Raw genomic sequence first — 5,153 nt, 5'->3', positions numbered from 1 at the left:
TATGTCAGTATCATGCAGAGTCTTTCATGGGGCTTCCTTGAGTTAGGGGTGTGATGGGGGACAGATTTGGAGGCTAGAGACTCATCTGATGGTCTGGTGAAATCTATGCTGCATGGCATGCTGCATGGCCTAGGTATTCATCTAGGGAGAAATTCACCGCTGGGTAGACAGTCAGCACATGCACCACTTCAGACCCACATAACCCCAATAAGTGGTGAACAAGCCTTGTGCTGGCTCTCTACAGGGATGACTTTCGCACTCCAGCCATTCCTGAGTAAGGGTATGGGAAGGGAGGCTCTTTCCTTTGTGGGCTGGAGGCGCACTTACAAGTATGGGGGTGCACTTACAAGTAGCACTTCAGCTTCCTTTGTTGGCCAGATAGACAGAAACAGCTCATTTGGAACCCGGTGAGTCTGATCTCAGTGGTCTACTGACATAAGCTTTAAAAGGGCTGTCTACTGAAAATCTTTATTAGAAGTTGGTCATGAAGCAATAATTATGGTTCTGCATCAGCAGTTTGACTAAATGAAATATCTCAGCAGTTCCACAGAATCCTGCTCCCCCACAACAAGCCCCTAGCCCTTAGAGGTCGGTGTCTTTGTTCATGCTAACCAACCCAACCTCTAACTCAAGGACACCCAACTCAGCGCTGGTATTCTGGCTGCCCCCTGGAAGGCTCTGGCAGTACTGAAAGAGCAGTGGTGCTGCATCTCCGTGCCGATGTGCATGAAGAGAGCTGGCAGAGGAAGCTTGTACAATGCCTGCAAGCGATAAGCTAGCTCTAACCAGTGCTATCAGCCCTTTACTGTCTTGGACTCTGAAATTCACTAACCATCCCCTCCCGTTTTTTAAGCACATTATTTACCCAGCAGACCATAACAGCTCTATTTAATTATGTAAATAGGTTTCCTTAGTCTTACAAAATCATCTTTTAAAATTGACAGACTGTAAATGCTCCTTCAAAATCATTCTATTCTGCCTTGTTAACTTTTGCTTTGTTTAACCCAAGGATTGTTGGCCTGATAGACAGACAGAGAGACAGCTCCTTTGGAGCCCAGCAGTCTATGGTCTCAGTGGTTTTCTGTACATGTTTGTTAAACAGGATGCCTGCTAAAAATTATTAGATGTTGGTCATATATTACTATGACTCTGCATCAGCTCCCTCTCCAAAGCAACTCAGCAATTTGTAGTTGTTTCTCCTAGATTGTGAACTTCATGGAAAGACTCCTGCAAATTGCTAGTCTGGGAAGGGGACTGGTCCTGATTTTCCTCTCACTTGTTTTACACTACTGTAAATCAATTGCCTTCAACTGATTTACTGATTTACTCTGGTGCTGATCCAGCAAAGCACATAAGTGCATGAGCACTGGGACAATTCATGCTTAAAGTTAAGCATGTGCTTAAGTGCTTTGCTGGATCAGGGCCAGAATGCTCAGGCTCTTGTGAGACTGAGCACCAAGTGAGAAGAGAATCAGGGTCCCTGTTCTTAAGGTTGAAAGACACAATATAGTAAGGGCAGTACATTGTATTTTATTTTATAAAAACATATGCAATTTCATTGTATTCCCCTGGCAGGAAAGGGAGGAGACAGAAGGAGCAGGTGGCCAGTTTGAGGCCTGACTTTGGGAGAGAATAGGGGTCAACTGCATTCCTGTTGGGGGAGGAGGTGACATGGGGAGAATACTGGGAAGATCATAGCCATGAGTGTACATAATCACATTCATAGTGTAGGCTTATAATAGTATTTTAAACTGATGGACTTTTTACCATTCAAGCTCTAGCAGTGCAGGGATCCATCCACCTTGCTGCAATAAGAATTACATTGGGGGTGGGGGGAATCTCTTCTGTGTTTTAGCTCAGGGAACAGTGGGTATCCTGTCAGCTGATGCTAAACACAAAACTAATGATGCAGTGACATCTTAATGAGAGTGTAATAGACAATACAAGGCAGAATTGCAGAAATGCTTTTTATTCCGCATACATTTATATTACATTTCATCTATTGTCACGCTGGGAGCCTCATTGTAAATTAATTTGGCAGATAAATTTACGACAGCAATTTGCCTTCCAGATGTATAATTTATTCATGTCCGAAATAATTTATTATATATTCCCTCAGACCAATCTTTTTTTCCAGTAGCACCTTAGTAAATAAAATTTATTGTTTCCACTGAGCCTTATGTGACTTTGCAGTGGTCGGTCAATAACCACAGGGGGATAGTTTTGGTCACATTATTGGTCACTTATTTGGATGGATGATGGAGTACCTTGTCCCATCTGTACATATATTACTTTCTTTTGTCTTAGGGGCACTTTTGGGAAGATTAATTAGGTCCATCTGCAAGGAAAGATCAGCCTTAGGGATTCAGGTATCTAAAATAAATGCCAAGGGGAAGAACTGCTGAAGGAGACACTTCGAAAATCAAAGCTATTTTCCACGACGTTAATGGGGAAATATATCTATATAGATTGAAAGAAAAATAAACCTGCTTCTTAATCTGGGTCATTTTAACACCAGCATGATAAATGCCTCTTATAGACGCTGTGCTAGGGTAAGGATCTGTGCACATGGTTAGAGTACATGGGCCATATTCTCAGCTGTATGTCAGCATAGCTCTACTATTGTCCATGGAGCTACCCCCAGTTCGCATCAGCTGAGGATCTGAGCCATTACTTGTCAAATATATTCAAGGCGGCTTGTAAACTGATCAAGATCCATGTGTATACACCTTATTTAGCATGAACTGAATGCAAAATACATAAAATTTGCTGCAACTTAAGTAATAGCTAACTGCATAGCTTGGCCAGTATAAGCTGGGCTCCATGTACTCTGCAGCATAATGGGATCAACTCCTGGAGCATCTAAATAACAGGGAGGAAAAGGCAAAGGACCATTTTTCTCAGCAAGGCTCAGCCATATTGTGGACTTTCGAACGTGGTAAAAGCATTGTATTGCTTGAAGGGCATTTTGTTAGAATGATATAACTGTACTTGTAGATTTGGGGCCACATTCTGCCCTCATTTACATGAATACTACTCCTATTGGCTCTGAAGTGAATCAGTGAAGACAGCGGAATGTGAGGAGAAGGAGATTAGAAAGGAGAATAAGAGAGAAAAGGAGGAAGTAAAGGAATTAAAAGGGAAAGGAAAAAAGCACAAAAGAAGCAAAGCAAAACAAAAAGCAAGAAGGCAAGGGAAAATGCCAGGCAGCATTTGATTTCAGTGTCCCCTCCACTTGGAGAATATTTGAGGAGGAGGATGAAATTTGCTCTGGAAATGCTGATGCCTGTCTCCCTCTCTGTGCTATGAACAAAGCCTCTTCATTCTCAAATCTGGGCAATTCATAGGATGTCTGGATCTTTAGGCTTAATTCTACAGAGTTGTTGATCCCACATCGTACAGTACTTCAAGGAAATGGGGCCTTTTGTACAAATGAGATGCTTGCCTTGGAATGTGTATATATTGCCAGACAAAGCTGATTAGTATATCTGGGCTTTTGTTTTATGAAGGACACTATATAAATGCATAGGCACCCAGCAGCCTTTGGGCATGATTCATAGATACTAAGGTCAGAAGGGACCATTATGATCATCTAGTCTGACCTCGTGCACAACACAGGCCACAGAATCTCACCCACTCACTCCTGTGAAAAACCTCTCACCTATTGAAGTCCTCAAATCGTGGTTTAAAGACTTCAAGGAGCAGAGAGTCCTCCAGCAAGTGACCCATGCCCCATGCTACAGAGGAAGGCGAAAAACCTCCAGGGCCTCTTCCAATCTGCCCTGGAGGAAATTTCCTTCCCGACCCCAAATATGGCGATCAGCTAAACCCTGAGCATATGGACAAGATTCACCAGCCAGATACCCAGGAAAGAATTTTCTATAGTAACTCTGATCCCACCCCATCTAACATCCCATCACAGACCATTAGGCCTATTTACCATGAATATTTAAAGATCAATTAATTACCAAAATTACCAAAATCGTGTTATCCCATCATAAAAGTGTAATTTATCCAGAAGGATTGACATCTCCATGTGTTGCTAATGCAAAATGGAGCCTTTAACTTCTAAGCCACTTGTTCTTTCAATACTGTTCCAATCTCTAAAAGTCATGACACTCTGAAGGCTGTTTTGTGGTCTTCATGACATGGGTTGATGGCTTCATTATATTATCTAGTAGACAAATACCACATCCCCAGAACACTCACAACTAGCATCAATTGAAACCCTTGTTGGCAGTCTCAGCACAGCAGCAAAGGAATGAATGGGCATGGAAACTAAATTCCCCTCTAAAGAAAAAGACTCCCTCCTTCCCTTCCCCAAAAAAAATCTCTTGGCCAGTTTCTGCTCTCTGATACATGTGGCTGATTCCCATCTGCTTGGTTGGGAGCTACACGTGACAGTTATCTTAGACAGCTAAGGCCCCAGTCCTGCAAACAGTGATAAATGTGAGTTATCTCAGCGTTCTCATATGTGGCTGTGTGATTCTGAATCCTGGATGCAAGGCTGTATCACGTTACAATGGGGCCAGGCAGCCAGGGTGCTGAAGTTAAGGGATGAGGAAGGCTCTCCTGCACAGGTTCCTGGGGAACTGCTAGATTGCCTAGTGGACCGTGCAACCTTTCCCACAAAGGGGCAAACCCTGCCTGCTAGAGCTGCTCTGGAAATGCTTTGTGTCTCTTCCCCCTCCCCTCTCACAAAAAGAAGACAAAAATGAAAATGGTTTTCTTCAGTTTTCATTTTCATTGGAAAAAAAAAAATGCTGACATTTTTCAGGTTTTGGCCAAAATCTTGGTTGTTACCAAAAACTGGAAAAAAATGTTTTTGACAGAAGATGAAAAATGTAATCACAAATGGACATTGCTCACACAAACTTCCATCCTGATTGGGGAAAAAAATCACCACATTATTCTTTGAAAAAAATGTTGTGGACAAAAAGCGTCAACTAGTTCTATTGATTTCCCTTTGAAGAAACTATATCTAGAAGGAAAATATCTGTAGAAAAGTGACCAAATGCAGACATATATTCAGCCCCCTCCTGCAGTCCTTACTTGGGCAAAGTTCCCCATCAGTTTCACCTGCGGAGGGCCTGGAGGATCAGCCCACTCTGTGACTGGTGACTCCCCATTTCTAGACATTTGTCCAGTTGTGG

Source organism: Chelonia mydas, chromosome 10 (assembly GCF_015237465.2).
Source record: "Chelonia mydas isolate rCheMyd1 chromosome 10, rCheMyd1.pri.v2, whole genome shotgun sequence".
Lineage (NCBI taxonomy): Eukaryota > Metazoa > Chordata > Testudines > Cheloniidae > Chelonia > Chelonia mydas.
This window is presented reverse-complemented; position numbering follows the sequence as displayed.